Raw genomic sequence first — 21458 nt, forward strand, 5'->3', positions numbered from 1 at the left:
TCCTGAGTCTGGGTGCTGTGCTGGGGACACACCTGGGGACACAGGGAGCCCCGGAAGGTCCCGGCCCTGCGGGCCCTGGCACCCAGCGCGGAGGCAGAGTGGGCGGGCGCCTTAGGACAGATCAGGCGGCCTCTCGCTGTGGAGGGTCAGACCAGGACCACGCTGCTTTTGGAATGAGAGCCCCTGAGGTCACAGCTCTGACCTCAGGTGGGAGACAGGCCATGCTGGTGTCCTGGGGAAGGGCCACGGCGGGGCCGACCTCAAAGGCTGGATGCAGATGGGTACTGTGGGGCCGCCGGGGTTGGGGAGTCGGAGGTGGGGGCTGTGCCGGAGCTGGAGGGCCGGGGCTCATCCTCCACTCGCTGGGCCTACAGGGTGCAGGCAGGACCTTGCTAAATGAACAGATTCCTTTGGGTGCTAGGGACGAGGAGGCAGGGACCCTTCCTGGCTGTGGGGTGACAAGGCTGGGACTGGGGGTCCATTCCCAAGGGAGAGCCCACAGCATCAGAGGGGCTGGGTCCAAGGGGAAGAGGGGGAGTGTAGACTCGGTCCAGACCGCCTCCCTTTGTCCTCAGAACCCGCTGGCGTGTGGCTTGAGGTGGGCAGAGGTCACAGAGGTGATTATGGCTGGCGAAGCCCGGTGAGACCCTCCGTGGAGAAGCTGAGGGTCGAGCCCCAGGCCCCGGGGGCAAATTGGAGCCAGCCTGGGTGGGCAGCCACGGCGCTGGCCTTGGGCCGGGGTCCCGCCCCGGGGTCCCCAGGGCCCGTCTGTTTCTCACAGCTTGCTAGGCTGTCTAATTGCCCATTAACCTCCACGGGTCTTAATCAAGGATGTTTAGTCTGGGCGTACTGTGGGGACTCACAGGTCAGGCCCGGCTTTCCCTATAGTCCAGGGCAGCTGACAGGCTGCAGGGCTCCCCGAGAGGAGGGAAATGGAGAGGAAGGGAGGAGGGCTGTCCAGGGAGGGTGTGGCGGCCAGAGGGCACAGAGGCTGGGGGAGCAGAGAGGCTGCCCCAGATACAGTGTGACTGCTCTGTGTGTGTGTGTGTGTGTGTGTGTGTGTGTGTACGTGTGTGTGTGTGTACGTGTGTACACACATGCTGCCGGTCCTTCCTGTGAAGGGCCAGGGGTCAACACTGTAGGCTTTGGGGCCTGCCCACCTCCACCTAGGAGCCGCCCAGGAGCGGGCACACAGACCCACAGACCAGCTCGGCTGTGTCCTGAGACAGTCCCTGTCCCCACATCTAGCCCGGCTCAAGGATGCGGAACTTCAGAAGGGGGACTTGAGGGCAGAGCTGCACAGGCCCCGCGGGTTGGAGTTACTCGGAGTTCAGAGACTTCTGCCGTGCCAGCGGTTCAGGGCACAGCGTTGAGTCAGGCCAGCCTCGAGGTCGGAGTCAGGCCAGCCTTGAGGTCGGAGTCAGGCCAGCCTCGAGGTCGAGAGTCAGGCCAGCCTAGAGGTCGGAGTCAGGCCAGCCTCGAGGTCGGAGTCAGGCCAGCCTCGAGGTCGAGCGTCAGGCCAGCCTCGAGGTCGGAGTCAGGCCAGCCTCGAGGTCGAGCGTCAGGCCAGCCTCGAGGTCGGAGTCAGGCCAGCCTCGAGGTCGGAGTCAGGCCAGCCTCGAGGTCGAGAGTCAGGCCAGCCTCGAGGTCGGAGTCAGGCCAGCCTAGAGGCGAGGCCTGTTGTACCTGCTCACACCTCGGCTTCCTCAGCAGGAGGATGGCCGGCCCCTCCCCAGCTCCCTGAACAAACAGCAAACACACGTCCTCCTCGGTCAGCAGTCAGGGACAGGCCTCAGCGGCTGCAGAGTTACAGCAAGGGCGAGGGTAGGCCCCGGATGTGTCTGCAGACCCTCAGCTCTGGGACTCCTGGGCACCACTGCCAGTGTGACCTCAGGCACCCTCCAGTGAGTTTTTTTTGTGTGTGGTACTGCAGATTGAACCCAGGGGCCTTCTGCCTCTGAGCAATACCCCCAACCTCCTATTTTATTTTATTTTAAATTTTTTAACAGGGTCTTGCAGCCGGGCGTGGTGGCGCATGCTTGTAATCCCTGCGCTTGGGAGGCTGAGACAGGAGGATCACGCAGGTTCAAAGCCAGCCTCAGCTACTTAGTGAGGCTCTTAGCAACTTAGTGAGACCCTGTTTCTAATAAAATATAAGATAGGTCTGGGAGTGTAGCCCGGAGGTAGAAAGCCTCTGGGTTCCACCCCCTGTGCCACCCAAAAAACCCAAAAAACCAAAAAAAACCCCACAAAATAACAACAACTAAAAAACAGGGTCTTGCTCAGTTGCTGAGGCTGACTTCGAGCCTGTGACCCTCCTGTCTCAGCCTCCCAAGTCCTGGGGTTCCAGGTGTGCACCACCTGCCTTGGGGTGAGCTTCTGAGGGCAGGAATCCTGGACTCTCCCTCTCAGGGTATCTCGGTGGTTCTTGGCACGTGGATGTCTGGGGACACCTGAGCCCGTGGGTGTGTTGAGAGGGTCAGTCAGACCCGGGCAGATGGCTGGGCACCGTGCGAGCTGCACACAAGCGGTTAACACCGACAGTTCTGCTGGGACGTGTGTGTGAAAATGTGTGTTTCTTCCAACACAACGGGTATACTCTGGAGCAATTGGAATGTCATGTGAGTTTTGTATTGGTTTGTGTATAATTTTGTTGGAGGGGGCATGGAGTGAACACAGAAAACTGTGCCTGCTGGACCAGGTGGGGTAAGAACGCAGAAACACACTCGCACGCCAGCACATGCACCCTCAAACCCACTGCCGCCCAGGCCCTGCCAGCGCCAGGCTGCACCGCCTCAGTGGGATTTCAGCTTTCTAATAGGGAAAACTCCCCTCAACCCCAAAGCTTCCAGCCCCAGCAACCTTTAGGTCTCTTCCAAAGTTAAACGTCACAGTTCTTGTAGTCTTTATGTAAACTGTGCTATCATTTTTCATTAGATTCTCATCATCTTTTTGTGTGTGTGTGATTTTGGGGATTGAACCCAGGAACATTCTACTTCTGAGTGAGCTTCTGAGTGCAGGGATTCTGGAATTGCCCCGATTTATAAACTCCCAAATAAAAAGTGACTTTTAAATTTTTATTATTTATTTAGTTATTTTTTGCGGGTCTGTGGATGGAACCCAGGGGCATTCGACCACCAAGCTACACCCTTGCTCTATTTTTTATTCTTTATTTTGAGACAGGGTCTCACTGAGTTGCAGAGGGCCTCACTAAGTAGCTGAGGCTGGCCGCGAACCGCGATCCTCCAGGTCTCAGCCTCCCAAATGCTGGGATGACAAGCATGCGCCACCACGCCCGGCTTGACTTTTTATTTTGAAACAGGGTCTTGCTAGGTTGTGGGGTATTGCTAAGTTGCTGAGGTTGGTCTTGAACCTGTGATCTTCCTGTCTCGGTCTCCTGAGTATCAGGATTACAGAGGTGCACTGCCACGGCAGGCTCATTTTGAGGTCTCACGGTTGGTCAGGCCAGTTACCTCTGCCTGGCTTTCCAGCTCAAAGCTCAGTGTGTGGACCCCTTGCCTAGGGCAGCAGCTCACACATGCTCAGGGTCCTGAGCTGCTGACCAGGAGAAAACACCGGTATTTCCTCATCTCTGGAAGGCAGCAGGTAAGGAATCAGCTAATCATTAAATTGATGTGGACATTCATTGCTTGTAAGGAGCTGTGAAAGCATTACGTGGCTTGCTCATAAAGTTCCAAGGTGCATTTATAGTCCTGGGCTGTTTTCTGGTCCTCTGAATCTGCAGTGCCTCTGTTCAGCTGGGAACTCACTGGACCCGGCTCTCCCTCCCTCCATCTCCTGATGGGAGAGGGAACCTTGCTTCCCCGGGTTCGTGTATTTTATTGATTCTGGACGAGTTCTTTGTGGCCACTAGACAAAAGGTCAAAGGCTATGCTTTGGGCATTTCGTTGGCAAGGGTCTTGGCCACAGAACTCAGCGACTCTGAACTACCAGTGTTGCCTCGGTGTCCCCGGTGCTAGCTCAAGTTTTGATGTTTCTTGTTGACTTCCCAGAGAAGTGTTTGCATAGGGTAATACTCAAGGCATCAGCCAGGCGTGGGGGCCCACACTTGTAATCCCAGTGTTTGGGAGACTGAGACAGGAGGATCGCACAGGTTTGAAGCCAGCCTCAACTATTTAGTGAGGCTCTCGGCAACTTAGTGAGACCTTGTTTCCAAATAAAGTATAAAATAGGTCTGGGAGTGTAGCCCAGAGGTAGAAAAGCCCCTGGGTTCCACCCCCAATACCACCAAAAAAAAAAAAAAAAAAAAAAAAAAAAGACTTAAGGCATCTTCTCGGAGAACAGGTAGACCAGATGTCTCAAAATGCAAACTTCTTCTCCCTCTTGAGCCAGCAATTTCACATCTGGTAATCTACTGTGCCCCAAGGCACAGGGATATTGGAACAATTTTTGAATACAAAGTATTCAAATGAATATGTTTATTTTGTAATTTACTGAATGAATGTATGAGGCACTGGTTGAATGTTGGAGATGTTCAAAGTTGGAGACAACACGGAGGTGTCCGTTGATAGAAGGTTATAAATGGTTCATGCCTCCAAAGCACGGCCAGGGCCCAATAAAAATGGGGGATCCAGGTGTGGTGGTGCACACCTGTAATCCAAGTGCTTTTGAGGCTGAGAAAGGAGGATCGCAGGTTCAAGGATGGCCTCAGCAATGTTGTGAGACTCTCGGCAACCTAGAAAGACTCGTTTCCAAATAAAAAATAAAGTAGGCTGGGGATGTAGCTCAGAGGTAGATGCCCTTGAGTTCAATCCCTAGTATCAAAAACAAAATTAAACAAAGCAAAACAAAATAACAAACAAAAACCACTGAGAGAGTCTTTCTGTGTAAGTGCGGGATAATCTCTAAGGCATAGGGCTAAAAATCAAGGGGCAGGGGCTGGGGGTGTGGCTCCGTGGTCAGCTTTCCCCCAGCATGTACGGGCCCTGTCTTCCATCCCAGCACTAAGAAAAGAACTAAGAGAAGACTGTGTTGAGAATAAGCCCGTTTGTCTAGATTTTTTAAAAAAGCATTTTTGTCTATGCTGATACATGTGTAGGAAAATTCTAGAATAAAGTACTAACAACTATTAAAAGCAGTTTTGGTGATAAGGAAAATGTAAGGTTTTAAAAAAATAAAGTACATGCGTTATTTTTTCAATTAAAAACCCAGGAAAAGGCGTTCACAGGTGGGGAAGGTGACAACGGGGATACCCGATACCAAAGCGGAATCCGACGGTCTACCTCTGATCCACCCCCCACCGGCTGTGTGACCTGGGGCTCCTGTCATCACCGCCTGGCTGGGCTCCTGTGATGTTTAACTAAAGCCATGTTTTCTTTTTCTTTTTTTCTTTTTTTTTTTTGGGGTACTGGGGTTCCTGGAAGCCCTTCTATCTCCGGGCTACACTCCCAGACCTATTTTTACATTTTTATTTGGAAACAGGGTCTCCTAAGCCAGCGCACGTGGCTGGCTTCGAACCTGCGCGATCCTCCTGTCTCTGCCTCCCAAGCGCGGGGATTACAAGCGTGCCCACCACGCCCGGCAAAAGCCATGTTTTCTGACTCTGATATAAGGTATGACACGCCAGCGTGAGGCAGGCAGGCCCGTTCTTACCTCATCGTCGGGCTGTTTCAGTTTCGATGTGCTCGTGAAGACTAGGAATACCCTCGGCCAATGTAAGAACAGACGGGGAGCCGGGTGCAGCGGCACACGCCTGTAATTCTAGTACTTGGGAGGCTGAGACAGGAGGATCGCAGGTTCGAGGACAGTCTCAGCAACTGAGTGAGACCCTGTTTCAAAAATAAAAATAAAATAGGACTGCCTGCTGGCCCGCAACAGATCTCATGGCTGGATCGAGCGAGGCAGCTGTCATCCCAGGGCTGAGAGTTTGGACCGGAGGCAAGCCCTTTCTCCTCTGCACCTCCTTCCACCAATCCCAGTGGGAAATTGGGGCAGACACATGGTTTAAGAAGTTTTCTTTGTCCCTGGTAACTTTCTCCAAGTGAACTCCCCACCCCGAACAGCCCAATATACAGATAACCCCGACGGCTCTCTGGCTGATGTGGGGTGGGGCCGGGGCTCGTCATCCCGTGCTCACCCATTTCTGGCCCGTGCAGCTCGGCAGGGACCTTCTGCGGCCCTGGTGTCCGCACACAAGGCCGTGGCTGGTCCAGGCAGCCTCTGGGTATGCCGTGATCAGCCACGCTATGGACTCTGCAGAACTTTCAAAACTTGGCTGCCTTTTTACTTGGGGAAATCGTCAAGACATCAGGGGCCGGGGCCTTCGCACCCTCTGTGGTTGGCCCCGGGGCCCGAGTGTTCCGCCTTCGGAACAAATTGCTTGTGGCTCCAACTGACTCAACCACAATTTATTTTTTTTACCGAGGGGAAATGTTTAGCGTAATAAATCTCGTGGTCCCAGCCTTCCCTGAGCCGTTTCTGGGCACAGGGCATCCTGGGCTGGCCCTTAGACGGTGACTCACTGTCCACAGTTCCTGCGGTGGAGGGCAGGTCTTCCCCGGGCTCCCGGGTCAGAGGAACCTCACAGGCGCACCGTGTAGCCCAGAAGGAACCGGCAGTAGAGACAGCTCCAAACCACGTTACTGAGTATTTTTCTTTTTTATGACAATGAATTTGAAGGGGAATTCATATACTCCCGGCAATGTAGAGATTAAGGTTCTAAGGCTCTGATGGTCCCCAAATAAGTCTATTTTCTACCAATTTCCAAAGTAATAATCCTAAGCCCAAAACAAGTTTGATCTTGTCTCTCAAATTGTTTGCTCTCTTCCTGAGGTGGATTCGATGGATGGGGGCATCAGAGAAGGACGAGGGAGGCCCCGCGGCCCGGCCCTTGGTCCAGGAGCCCGTGACCTGCCCCTTGAGCTGGATTTGAAACAGAGGTCTGTCACATATTAAAGCCACTCGAATCTGGGCGTGATGGTGCATGCTGGTAATCCCAGCACTTGGGAGGCAGAGAAGGGAGGATTGTAGGTTCGAGTACAGCTTCAGAAAGTAGCAAGACTCTCACCAATCTAGTGAGACCCTGTTTCAGAACAAAAACACCCTTCCTGTCTGCTCTGAGCTGTTTCAAAAATAAAAATAAAATAGAAGTAGGAGTGTATCTCCAAGATAGAAGGCCTCTGAGTTTAATTCCCAGTAACAAAACAAATAAACAAACAAAATAAAAACTCAGGGCTCAAGCCCTGCCCTCCTCTGGTCATCTAGAAACCTCTCAGCCTGCTCTCTGTCTAGAGAGTGTGTAGACAGTTTCAAGGGACCCAGGTGTGGGGAGCCATTGAGGTCTTCCCCTTATTTTTACTAAAAGCATACTTCTGACTGTCCTCGTCCAGAGTCAACAAGGTTTGGGGCCTTGAAAGCTTCAAGGTTACTAATGCTAATGATGCTATTGGTCTGTCTGAGCTAAGACTAGGTTTGTGTTGCATCAGGGTATTGTTTGACCTGCCCGGACATTGAAAATTTTCCCTCCAGGGTAACCTAAAGCAAAAAACTATAAATACCACTAGAGAAGAAGCCCCAGTGTCGGCCAGTAGAGATATCGACCCGGGACTTGACTGGCGGTCCTTCCATGCTTAGGAATAAATCATATTTGGAATTTAATTCTTAAGAGTTATATTATTTCACCCTCATTCCTCTCTTCGGAACCGTACTTTTGCCGGCTGGCTCCGGCACCCAGGAAGTGGCCTACTTAGTTTTTTTTAAATTTGTTTTGGTACTAGAGGTTGAACCCAGAGTCATTCTACCTCCCATCTACATCTCCAGCCTTTTTTAAATTTTGAAACAGGTCTTGTTAAATTGCTGAGCAGGGCCTCTAAAATGATCCTCCTGTCTCAGCTCCTGAGCTACTGAGGCTCTTGCTAAGTTGCTGGGGCTGACCTTAAACCAGCGATCCTCCTGTCTCAGCCTCCCAAGTCAGCCTCCATGCCTGGCTGAAGCGGACCATTCAGGATGAGGGCCTCCAAAGTGAGCCAAGAATTCCCCCACTCCGAGTGCTCAGAAGCAGATGCTTAGAAACAAATGCCGCTGTGGGCAGTAATATCCACCCCACCTGCCTCACCTGCACCTTGCACCTCATCGCCGCCCTTTCTTTGGGTCTTGAGGGAGTGAAGGAGATGTTCATGAAACCAGCTAAGGACAAGTGGTCTTTCCTCAGGTCCCCTGGGGCCGGCTCCCACCGGGCGACTCTGGCAAGTCTTTGGCATCAGAGCTTCTGGGGTTCAGGGTTTCAAAGGTGAGAGCAGAGAAATCAACCAGCTTCCCCAGGAGGGCAGTGTCAGGAAGGGCCAAGGACCGGGCAGAGGACAGACCTGATTCACTCTGGCACTGACCCCACCCAGGGTACTGCCTTCCCGGAGCCCCTGACCCCACCTCGCCCAGACCTCAGGCTGGTTCGTTTTCCAAGGGTTCTCTTTATAAAGCACTTTTTCCTAACTAGACTACTTAGCCTTTTGAGAGTAGAGAATATATCTTCAAAAGCCACACAGAGACATTTTTTTTAAAAAAAAGAACAGAAAAATAAAGTTGGGTGTAGTGGCGCACGCTTGTAATCCCAGCATTCTGGAGGCTGAGACAGGAGGATTGCAGGTTCACGGCCAGCCTCAGCTACTTAGGTCCTTTGCAACTCAGTGAGACCCTGTTTCAAAATAAAGAATAAGAAATAGGGCTGGGGTGTAGCTTAGAGGTAGAATGCGCCTGGGTTCCATCCCCAGTACCGCAAAAAAGAAAAAGAAAAGATATAAGATATGCTCATTAGAAAAAAGCCTGGGAAACAGGCTCAAAGAAGAAAGTACGAACCTCCCGCCCTCCCACCGCGGTCATGGAAGGCTGGTGTGTTGGTGCCTGTGCTCCCAACCTTCCCCTAACGCGCGCGTGTGAACACGTGGCCGTGTCGACACACTGACAGGAGCGTACCGAGTGCTGAGCCCATTGGGCATGGCGGCATCGCTCCAGTGTGTAAGGACGAGGTCGGGAGTCTTGCGGCCAGGTCCCCGGTCCTTGTCGCTCCAGCTCTCCAGCAGTGCTGAGCGCAGAGTCCCCAGTGCCGGCTCTCCCCTTTCTTTGAGGATGCGGGAACTTCTCCGTCAGATCCATGATGGCACGAGTCATTCTTCCTGAAGGCTCCGAGCAGGTCCCTGCCTCTTGGCCTGCACGTGGAGGCCCTGTGGGTGAGGAGACTCCTCCTTTTCCCGTCCTGTCATGGGCAGCTCCTGCCTCCAGGCTGCCGGCCGCAGAGGAACAGAGGCGGCTGCGAGGCTGCCTCCGTGGGACCTTGCAACCTGGAGACAATGAGTGGCCAGTCCACCAGCCAGCTCACCTGGGGCTCTCCACCCAGCTTGACCCATCGTGCCGCATCTGCACCGCCTGCCCAGCCCTAGGCCTCCCCTGTGTTCACTGTGGCCTGGAAGGCGAGGGTTCGGGGCACCGTGTAGACCTTCGGCACCATGCTGAGGGTCTATAGCATTGTCTGACTGGTCATTATGGTGACAGCAGTCGGTATAAGAATAAGCATTGTGTGAGTGTGAGGGTGTGTGTGTGTGAGTGTGTGTGTGTATGTGTGGGTGGTGCCGAGGATTGAACCTAGGGATGTTCTACCTCTGAACTATACTCCCAGCTCCTTTAATTTTATTTTTGGGGGTGGCATAACAGATTGAGCCAAGGGCATTCTACTGCTAAGCCACAACCCCAGCACTTTATTTTTAATTTTGAAACAGTCTTATGAAGTGGCCTTGAACTTGCAATTCTCCTGTCTCAGCCTCCCAAGTACTGGGATCACAGGCCTACACCTGGCTAGGATGACCATTCTCTTAGGGTGAAAAGACAAAGGCACAGAGAAGTTAGTCGTCTCCATAGGTCACACCGCCAGGAAGGGATAAAGCTGTCGCCTCTCTCTGCTTCACACACCTCACACTGGTCCGTTTAAAGCATGCAAGCCTACGGTTTTCCTGTATCCACAGAGCGCACAGCTATGGCCACGAGTTTAGAATGTTCACTTTACGTCTAAAAGGAGCCTGGTGCCCCTAGGTGTCGGCCTGTTTGCCCTCTCCAGACCCTGAATGACTGATCTGCTCCCCGCCTCCATGGACCTGCTCGTTCTGGTATTTCACAGGATGGGACCCCACGTGTGGCCTCCACACTGGCGTCCGTCACTGAGCACCGGGTGTTTGTGGCCCTTCTGGTGGGGACGGGGCGACTTCTCTCTGGTATGTAGGTCAGCCGCTGGCCAAGGGCAGCCTCTCCAGCGGTCAGCCCTCCTGCGGGCGAAGGCTTGGCCTTCTCAGACACGGCGTCTTGGGGACAGGCCCCAGGGACAGCCACTGGCCTGTAATTCAGGCTCAGCCTGGCCAGGGCGGCGGCATGGTCCCGGGCCAGACGCCAGGGTGGCCTCAGTTCAACGAAAGTCATCGTTCTCTCGAAGCTGGGGAGGAGGACCGGAGGGTCCAGAAGTATCAGCCGGCCTCAGGCCCTGTCCAACGACGGGGTGCAGCGAGAAGGTGGGGGGGGATGGGGCCGAGGAGGTCATTCCGGGAGCCCCATCCCTCCTAAAGGACAGCACATCCCTGCTGTCAGGTCCCCGTCACCTCTGCACCCGGCATGCTGTTGTGGCCAGGACGCTGGTGCCTCCGCTCTTGTGATGTCCTTGATTTTGGACTTGTGGGATCTAACTTCTCACCCCATGGAGAAACCCATGTGATTTCTGGTCACAGCTGGGAGACCGCTGGCGCATCACTGGAGAAGGATTAGCTGGAGAGCAGCGGAGCACAGCGGCAGCGCCGTCCGGTGGGCCGGGCTGAGCGCCTTGCCCGCCTGCTGCAGATTCTACGTGCCCAAGAAAGTTTTCTCAAATGACCAGGACAGGGATCCCAGCCAGTCAGCACAAACCAAAGGTCCCACATTTAGGCTGAATAGCCAGTTGCCAAAATATTGCACTGGGGTGAGCAGGGCTGACCGAACAGAGGCTGAGGACTCCAAAAGGCTGAGCCGCGCCATGTTGGCTCACAGCGCCCCTGGCCTTCATGGCAGCAGTGGAGGTGTCCAGTCTGTCCACACTCTGTTCCCGAAGCTCTGAGACCATCAGTCTTGAGAGGCCTGTCAGCAACCAGGCTCTGGGCTCCAGTCAGCCCAGAGAATGCTGCAGCCCTACTCCCCTTAGGCTGAAATCATGCTGAACGGGTAGGTTGGGTGTCCACGGCACCCAGAGCGAGCATGTTGGATGGGAGAGCAGGAAGCCTGGTGACCCGGGGCTGCTTGGTAGCCAGGCAGAAGGACACGGGCGTGAGTCTGGGCTGCACGAGAGGTCAAGGCACTCTGAGTTTAGGCCTCAGCACCAGCCAGCGACTGCCCAGAGCCCTGTCCATCCTGCCAGCCCCGGTGGGTTTGCAGTTTCACAGGTTCCCTGCCAGGAGCCCAGGCAGGATGGGGGTGGGGGTGGGGTGGTTGGAGACAGGATGGGGTGTGCCCGAGGGCTGGGGCGGGGTATCCTCCGACTGGGCCACTCTGTTGCTCACACGCCCCACCTAGCTTGTGGGGCCTCTGCACACACCCCGGGCCTGGCCTGTGTGTGTTCAACCTGAGGAAGGCACTTCTGAAATCCCTGCCTGGCCTTCCCCGCTGGGCCCGCAGCGGGGCATGGAACGCCTGTGTTTTTGGAAGTGGCGGGGGGCTGTGGCTTCCCCAGGGCATGTCAGAGCCTGTGTGATGGACGCAGCCTGTGTGCCCCAGGTCCCGCTCCACCGGAGCCCAAGTAAACAGAGCTCTAATGACCGTGGAGTGTAGTAGCCAGAGAGAAGCGGAGGGATTTTTCTAAAGCAGGACTTCTTTCGTGGACAGTAGGGGGACTGAGGCCCACTGTAGCTGAGGCGGGCCTGGAACTCAGGGCTGGACCTTGATTCCAGGACTCCTTTGCCCACAGCGTGAGGGCATCCGAGGGCAGCTGCCTGCAGGGGAGCACTGGGCCAGGCCCCTCCCCTTCCATGTTGGTTTCTGTTAGATGGGGCAAGTTTGTTTCTCAAGACTTTCCCAACTACAAAACAAACGGAGAACAGGAACAAGCACAACAATGTCCTCTTGACTTTTTTTTTTCTTTGCGATACTGGGGATGGAACCCAGGAGCATTCAGCTGCTAAGCTATACCCCTAGCCCTATTTTTTATTCTTTATTTTGAAACAGGGTCTCACTGAGCTGCAAAGGGCCTCACTAAGTAGCTGAGGCTGTCCTCAAACTGAGATCCTCCTGTCTCAGCCTCCCAAATGCCGGGATTACAAGTGCATGCCACCATGCCTAACCTTTCTTGACTTTTCAAAACACAAAACAGAATTTTTCTAGAAACCCTGGTTATCTTTTGCAGTTTTCTTTACTATTGCTTCTCCAATTAATTAAAAACAGCAGCTTAAGATATTTTATTATGGAAAACTTCAGCTACACAAAAACATAGACGAAGCTCTTTACCCATCATCCGATGTTAACAATTATCTGCTGACCAGTCCTTTTTTTTTTTTTTTTGGTGGTACTGGGGTTCCTGGAAGCCCTTCTACCTCCGGGCTACACTCCCAGACCTATTTTTACATTTTTATTTGGAAACAGGGTCTCCTAAGCCAGTACGCGTGGCTGGCTTCGAACCTGCGCGATCCTCTTGTCTCTGCCTCCCAAGCACGGGGATTACAAGTGTGCGCCACCACGCCCGGCTAACCAGTCTTTTAAAAAGTTTTTTTGGTGGTACTGGGGTGGAACCTAGGGGCTTTTCTACCTCTGAGCTATACTCCCACACCTATTTTATATTTTATTTGGAAACAGGATCTCACTAAGTTGCTGAGAGCCTAAGTAGCTGAGGCTGGCTTAGAACCTGTGCGATCCTCCTGTCTCAGCCTCCCAAACACGAGGATTACAAGCATGCGCCACCACGCCTCGCCTGACCAGTCCTTTTAAAAAAGAATATTATTGGTGTAATGTGATTATATATCAGGGGGAGATTCAAAGCGTTACATTCATATATATACCCCCCCCCACCTTGTGGTACTGGGGATTGAATCTAGGGTCATTTTACATCTGAGCTGTGCCCCAGCCCTATTTTACTATTTTTATTTTGAAGCAGTCTCACTAAGTTGCTGATGCTGGCCATAAATCTTTGGTCCTCCTGTCTCAGCCTCCCAAGTACTGGGATTACAATCATGTATGACCACGTTTGGTTTGCACCTCCGTCTCTTGGTGTGGCGCTCCTAACTCCCTCCCACTTCCCCCTCTGAGGAAGGTCTGGATGTATGAATCAAGGGCAGAAACAACATCTTCAAAGAAATAACATCAGAGAATTTTCCCAACTTGGAAAAAAGAAATGGACATTCATATACAAGAGCCATTCAAAGGCCCAAACAGGTACAATCAAGAAAGAGGTGCTCCACACCAGTCATGATCAGAATAACTGAGGGGTTCAGAGTGGAATCTCAGGAGCTGGCCAGCCTGTCCACTGCAGACCCCGCCCACTCCCTTTGAGGCAGGGCTGTTTTGAAGCAAATTCCCGATTCTGTATCTTTATAGCCCATTTTACTGTGTGTTCCTGAGAGATGAGGGTCAAATGCACTTACTCTATAATTAAACATTTTATGATGAGGTAGTCACAGGTTTACATGGATTGAAGAAATGACAGGTGTTATGGTGAAATATGTTGCGGTGTGTGTGAGGGAATGATTCCCCCAACAAAACCACACAGAGATAAAAAAAAAGTGCAGGTTCTTGTCCTGAGCTGATGGTAAATACACATCAGCCCAGACTCTTGCTGAAGATTTAAAGAAGTTTATTAAAAAGATAGAAATACAGAAGATAGTTAAAACCCCATGCCATTCAGAAATGGCACCGGTGGGGGGGGGGCGATTCCAGCGAATTCACCAACAATCCCTGCATGCTGAGTGTTCTTATCCTGACCAAGTCTGCAGCAGGTCTTTTGATATGTAGATATGCTGCCCTACCTCTGGCCCAGGTATCAGCTGTCTCCATCCCAGCCAGACCTGCCCCCTCTGAGGCAGGTGGGGGGCAGCTCTGTGGGACAGACCCCCATACCTTTTGTTACACTCCCAAGATGTGTTAAATTGTTTCTCCGGAGTCTGGGATTTCTTCCCATCTCTCTTTAGAAATGTAAAAAGGCCCTAGGCTTCTTCTACTTTTTTGCTAATTATTATTATTTTTTTTTTGTGGTACTGGGGGTGGAACCCAGAGGCTTTCTACCTCCGGGCTATACTCTCAGACCTTTTTTATATTTTATTTGGAAACAGGGTCTCACTAAGGCTGAGAGCCTCACTAAGTAGCTGAGGCTGGCTTTGAACCTGTGTGATCCTCCTGTCTCAGCCTCCCAAGCGCGGGGATTACAAGCGTGTGCCACCACGCCCGGCCAAACGATGTATTTTTAAAATTGGAAATCTTTCCCAATTCTGGTACATGAATGCATTTTGAAACCTTTTCCCAATACTGGTACAACAGGGAGAGAAACTTCAGACACTGGGGGGGTCTTTCCAGTTACACAGAGCTGTGCTATTATGATCACACCTTGGGTGTTTAGTAATATTTACTTAATGGCATTCAGTATCCAAATAAAGCTCACATTTCCCAAGTGGCTTATGGTTTTCTTGTTAACTTTTACTTTTTTGTTTGTGGTACTGGGGATTGGACCCAGGGGCATTCTACCCTTGAGCTATACACCCTACCCTGTTTTACTTTTTATTTTGAAACAAGGTCTCATTAAGTTGCAGAGGGCCTCTCTAAGTTGTTGAGGCTGGCCTCAAACCTGTGATCCTCCTGTCTTGGCCTTCTAAGCACTGGGATTACAAATGTGCACCACCACACCTGGTTATTCTTGTTACCTTTTGTTTGACTGATTGGCTTTTAATTAATAAATTCTCCAAGCTGAGCTCTCATGTCCTGTTTAAACATTTATAATGACTTGATTGAGGTGTAGTAATTCGTGTGCAACACAAGTCGCCCTTCGCCTGGACGCTTCCACGGTTATTGATTAGCTTTTAATTTAGAATATAATGAAAATCTATTGTGGAGACTTCAAACTGTGTCAACTTATAGAATGCTAAAATAAAAAGCTCCCTATTTATATCTCTACCATATACTGCAGACCTGCTTTTTGTGTGTGTATGTGTAGTACTGGGGAATAAACCCAGGGGCATTCCACCTCTGAGCTACAGCCCCCAGCCCCATTTTATTCTTTATTTTGAAACGAGGCCTCACTAAGTTTCTGAGGCTGCTTTGAATCTGCAGTCCTCCTGTCTCAGCCTCCTAAGTACTAGAATTACAAGTGTGCACCACCCTACTCAGCCTGATTTCTCAATTGCATAGGCCTGCCGGGCGTGGTGGGCACGCTTGTAATCCCAGCACTTGGGAGGCTGAGACAGGAGGATCACGGTTCACAGACAGCCTCAGCTACTCAGTGAGGCCCTTTGCAATTCAGTGAGACCCGGCTTCAAAATAAAGAATAAAAAAATAGGGCTGGGGGTGTAGCTCGGAGGTAGAGTGCTTCTGGGTTCCATCCCCAGACCCGCAAAAAAAAAAAAAAATTGCATAAGCCTAATAATAACACGTGACATAGGGATATCGTGTATATGACATACATGCAACGGATTAGCAAAGAGGAAAAACAAATGACCCCACATGCTGGGTTTAGTATCTTCTCCGTCAGGTGTGAAAGTTGCTGAAGGCTCCTTGCCGGCTCTCTGACAGGTCTCAACAGCAGCCGGGGGCTGACCAGGGTGTGCGTGGAGAGAATTCCAGGGACGTGTGAGACGGGGTGGGAAAACACGGTGTCTTTATTTTCTCTAAGCTCAGCTGAAATCCAGCATCTCCTTCCCTTAGGGGCACAGGCAGGAAGCCAGTGACATTCGCAAACTGTCACCTGGTCACCAGCGCCTAACTTGAGCCCAGGGCTTCGCCGAGTGGAGGAAGCTGTGAGACTCCGGGAGACCCCAGTTCCTAAAACAGCACATCTTTGACTGCATCGCCATTTAGAATATTTTGATAGCAATTTCCACGCAAATGTTACTTTTGCAAGCCCACAACTCTTATACACTTACAGGCATTCTGAGGAGGGGTCCATTGCCTTGGTAAGACTTCGGTGGGAGCCCGAGGTCCCCAGAAGGTTAAGACTCTCTGGATTAGAGAGAAATGCTTTTTTAAATTTCTTTTTGTGCAGTCCTGATGATTTATTTCTTATGTTTTAAAAGTCCAGGGCCCCTCAGCAGAGTACGGCGGCCTGTTTCTTCGCACCTGAGACCTTTCTTGTTTTCAGGACCAAACGCCGGCCGGCGCCAGGGTCCCAGGGAGCCGGGCCGAGGGCGGGAGGAGATGGGGCATGTGCTGCATGGGATCTGGGCAGGGTGTTTTCCGTGGCGGCCTGCCCTCTTTTCAGATGAGAACACAGCTGGTTTTCAGTGTGCTGCGCCTGCCCTCCCGGGGTGATCATTTCAGGAGAAACTCCATCTCAACACTGGAGGGTTGTGCTGTCCTTGGACCTGGGGACGGGAGGGAAGGCAGGGCTGCTGGGCTCACAGGAGACCCTCCTGCCTCTCTGCTGCTGGGCGGGGTGTCTGGGAGCTGTTCGTGTGTGTGTGTGTGTGTGTGTGTGTGTGTGTGTGTGTGCACATGTGTGTGTGTGCACACGTGTGCAGCGTGTGTGGTACTAGGGATGGAACCCAGGGACATACTCCCTCTGAGCCACACCCCCAGCCCTAATTTTTCTTCTTTATTTTGAAACAGGGTCTCACAAAGTTGCAGAGGGCCTCACTAAGTTGCTGAGGCTGGCTGCGAATCTGTGATCCTCCTGTCTCAGCCTCCCGAATACTGGGATTACATGCCTGGCTCAGGAGGCTGGTGTGTGTGTGTGTGTGTGTGTGTGTGTGTGTGTGTGTGTGTGTGTGTGTGTTTGTGTGTGTGTGTGTGTGTGTGAGAGAGAGAGAGAGAGAGAGAGAGAGAGAGAGAGAGAAAGAGGGGGGAGGAGGGAGATTGGGGATTGAATCCAGAGGCATTATTCCTCTGAGCAAGAACCCCAGCCTTATTTTGTTTTTTAATTTTGAAATAGGGTCTCAGTTGCTGAGGCTGGCTGCAAACCTGCGATCCTCCGGTTTCAGCCTCCCGAGTACTGGGATGACAGGCGTGCACTGCCGTGGCGGGCTGGAAGGGCCCTCAACTGGGAGGAATGAATTTCTGTTCTTAATAAATGACCCAGCCTCTGTTCTTTATAGATGCTTTATGAATTTACACAGAAGCAAATTTCTGTTCCTTATAAATTGCCTGGGATTTCTGTTCTTTATAAATTTATGATCACCTAGTAAATGTTCGTTCTCTGTACAGTACCTGCTCTTGAGGTTCACAGCTGGGTGGACTCAGACGGCTCAGCACAGTGCTGTCACCAGGGGAGACCCCAGAGTGGCTGCTCACCGATTTTTTGCTGGTAAGTCTATCCCAGAATGTTCTAGAGCAACCAAGTGAGACTGACCCCGGGAATGACGCAGCGATACTCTTCTCTTGCAGGACAGGTGTCTTTCTCCTGTGGGTGTGTGGCAGATGGCTGCTCCTACAGGCCCACAGGGGCTGGCCACTGGGAACCCTGGGGCCAGCTCTTCACCGGCAGCGTCTGGGATCGGTACCTCCGCCTTCCGGCAGTAAGTGGGGTTACTGGTCCATGGCGCCCGAGGGCCGTGGCCCCTGTCTTGATGTGAGCTCTTCAGAAAGAGGGGACCCCTCCCCATGGCTGGCTTTGCTTCTGGACACTGGGATTTGAGGTGCCCCTCCTCTCCCCTCTGCTCCTCGTCGAGACTCCAGTCTGGCAGTTGATGGAACCCAGGAGAATAGGTGGTAGTGTTGGGTTGGGGCCCGCTTTGAGCTGGGGAGTGGGAGGACTTGAGTCTACATTTTTTTGTGTGTGTGTGTGTGTGTGGTACTGGAGGTGGAACCCAGGGGCTGTTCTACCTCTGGGCTACACTCCCAGACCTATTTTATACTTTATTTGGAAACAGGGTCTCACTAAGTTGCTGAGAGCCTCACTCAGTAGCTGAGGCTGGCTTTGAACCTGTGCGATCCTCCTGTCTCAGCCTGCCAAGCGTGGGGATTACAAGCGTGCGCCACCACACCTGGCTGAGTCTATTTATTTTTATTTATTTATTTTTTGTGGTACTGGGGATGGAACCCAGGGACATTCCACCTCCAAGCTACACCCCAGCCCTATTTCATATTCTTCTTTTTTGTTTTTGTGGGTCTGGGATGGAGCCCAGGGGCATTCGACCTCTGAGCAACACCTCCTGCCCTATTTTTTATTCTTTGAAATACGGTCTCACTGAGTTGCAGAGGGTCTCGCTAAGTAGCTGAGGCTGTCCACGAACCATGATCCTCCAGTCTCCGCCTCCCAAATGCTGGGATTACAAGCGTGCATCGCCACGCCTGGCTCTTATTCTTTATTTTGAAACAGGGTCTCACTGAGTTACAAAGGGTCTCACTAAGTAGCTGAGACTGTCTGCAAACCCGGATCCTCTTGTCTCAGCCTCCCCAATGCTGGGATGACAAGCGTGCGCCCCCACGCCCGCCGTGACCTGAGTCTACTTAGAGTCTACTTGAATTCTGCTGCAGAGGTTGGCAGGGCCACGTGCGCACGGGCAGTGGTTAGGAGAAGGGCTTGGGCACCGCACGGGCCTGGGTTCGAGTTCTGCCTCAGCTACACTTGGAGGACGTGTGGCCCACGCTTGGGTGACCCCAGCCACCCTCTGGCCACGGCGCCGGCATGGCATGGAGGGGATTAGACAGGAGGGAAGGCAGGTCGGCAGCGTCTTGTAGCTGAGAGTCTTGGAGCTGAGAGCAAGGCCTGACGTGTCTCAATGCCCCCTGCCTCGCAAGGGCAGCCAGCAGCTACACCGGTAAATGATGCCGTGGGCTCTCTGCAAGGTGGCCTGCCCTGGGAGTCCAGGTGGATGGTGACCTGGGGCCCAACCGAGGTCTTGAGGTTAACGTCCCTGGGAACAGGGCCGGAGGAGAGAGAGGGGTCACAGGAGACCTGCCGGCTAGCTCCCGGAGCCGAGTGGGGGAGGCCAGCCTGCCGGGGGGCCAGCCGGGAATGTTTTTCTCCCACCACGTCTCCGAGACAGTTTCTTGCCAATCAGGGTGTGGGGAGGGCGGCTGCAACAATGGGGCGCGTTGTCCTGGCGCCCCGCTGCCTCGGCCGTGCGGACAGAGTTCGCCAGCGTGTAATCCTTGAGGCATGCGAGGCCCGGCCGCCAGGGCCGTGGATAAATGGCCCCCTGCGTCAGGGAATTAGAAACAGATTGCTGGAGGGGTCAGAGCGTCCAGGGTGGGCCTGCCCCGCCCTGCGCTGGCCCATCTTCCCCGGAGGTGTTTGGGAACGGGCAGCTGGCCAGGGCTGGGGACAGGGGACAGGGTGGCTACTGAGGTGGCTGCTGGGTCGAACGTCCCAGAGGACATGCACCCCAGAGCTGGGCTCTGTCTCCAGCGTGTCCTGTGCTCTCATGAGGATGTCCCTGGAGGAGGCCGCTGCCCACCCACGGCAGAGGGTGAAGCCCTACTGGGCAGGCGGGAGGTCCAGGCCCCGTGGAGGACGTGTCCCCACTGACCTCATCAGCATAATCATCCCCTTGCTTTTCCACTGAAGGCATGCAGCCCTCCATGTGGGGCTCGCCCTATTGGCCTGGGAACCTTCCTGGGTGTCCTCTGGGCTCAGGAGCCCTGGGAGCCACTTTAATAGACAGAAGGAGGGAGGGAAGGTCAGAAATAGCCACCTGCCTTCCTGAAGAGCCTTTGGGATGGAGGTAGGAGGGAGGGGGCATGAAGGGGAGCTCAGGCCGCCTCTCCTTCCTTAGCAGCGGGTCCCTGGGATGACATGGGCTGCCCTTCTTGGGCATAGGCTGGTTCTGACCTCCTCCCCTTTGCAGGAGAGGCAGAGTCTAGCATGGGCATTTGTCGGTCGAGCCTCACTGTCCTGGTCACAGGCCAGGCCTGGCCTCTGACCCCAGCTGGCCCCGCAGGTGCTCGGCTTGTGTGCCGCGGGCATCTGGTCAACCTTTCCCCAGGCAGAGGGCAGGAGGTGGAGGAATGAGGCCGAGCTGCCTTCTCTCCCTTGCCCTCGCCGGCTCTAGTAGTGTTTTCAGAGACGCCCCCTTTGGGACTCACTCCTTTCCAAGGTGGTCATTGTTGGAGAGGAGCCGGGGAGGAGCTGGGGTGAACTGTCTCAGGTCCTGGCCGTGGTGGGGTGTCCAGCTGGGGGTGTGTCCCTGGGCGAGGGCAGTGGAGATCAGGGAAGGGAGGTGGGGATGTGGGGGTCACGCTCTGCCCGCTGGAGTGTGAGCTGCTGCACACCTCTCAGCTCAGGCTGCTTCCTCTTGGGCCAGTTCGGCCTGTGCACTCCCCGTGAGTGGGCAAGTTGGTGCCCCAAGACATCCACTGATCGCAGAGCCTGCAGCTATGTGTAAAAGAGACCTAGCAGAAGATGTCACTGGGTCACAACCCTCCCTGGGAGGACTGTGGACAGACACCCGCTGAGCCAGGTGGAGCCTTAGGGCGCCCCGGTGGGGGCAGTGTGGATGTGGGGGTACTGAGCAGGCCAGGCCCCGGGTATCCGAAAGGCTCACCAGGCTCCTGGGCACCAACCGAGGGCCAGGGAAGGGCCCGGGCCCTCTTTGTGCTGTGATCTTGTGCATGAAGGCCAGGCTGCTGGAGCTGGCAGAGAAGAGAAGGCAAGGGCCTGGGGGGACCCACCAACCTCCTAGCCTAAGGCCGTACCCCTCCCTGGACAGCGCGAGCCTTCCCCTGCCAAGCCCACCTCCGGAGAGGGGAACAGAGCCCCTGCTTGGGAGGTAGGAAGCCAGTTCACCAGAGCTCAGCCTCACAGAGGAGTGTCAGCTGCGGCCTCTGGATAAACACAGCATGTTTGAAGACTCCGCGGGGAGGTGTGCTGGCCTAGAGGGGCTCTGGCCTCCCCGCCAGAGGAGCGAGCGGGACGCCTGTTCCCAGGACCTGCTAAGCCAGCGTCCCCCGGCTCATCGGCCACTCCTTTGTTCCTCCAAGGGTCTGCGATGGGAGGTGGCCACCGGGCCTGCCCTGGGTCTGGGCTGCCTTTGGGAGTGCACGGGGTCCCCTGCTGGAACGTGGGACTTGATGGAAAAACAGCCCGCGAGCGGCACAGAGGAAATTCCAGGGTGCGTTCCTGACAGGGCGCCTTGGAAGGCAGCCTGGTTACTTTGGCCCCGGCCCAGCTCTCGCTCTCCTCTCTGTGCTGCCCCCCCAACTTTCCTTCTCCCCTCAAAAGCAGAAAAATACCCTCACCCGAGAGGAGCCCCAAGGCACAGCTGAATGAGGCAGAAAGGAAAGGGCGGGCCCCAGAGGGGTACAGAACCGCCCTCGCAGGCGCAGGGCCCTTTACTGGGAAAGAAAGACCCCAGCACGCAGGGCCACAC

The sequence above is a fragment of the Muscardinus avellanarius genome, assembly GCF_963383645.1.
Source record: "Muscardinus avellanarius genome assembly, chromosome: 10".
In the NCBI taxonomy this organism is placed as follows: Eukaryota; Metazoa; Chordata; class Mammalia; order Rodentia; family Gliridae; genus Muscardinus; species Muscardinus avellanarius.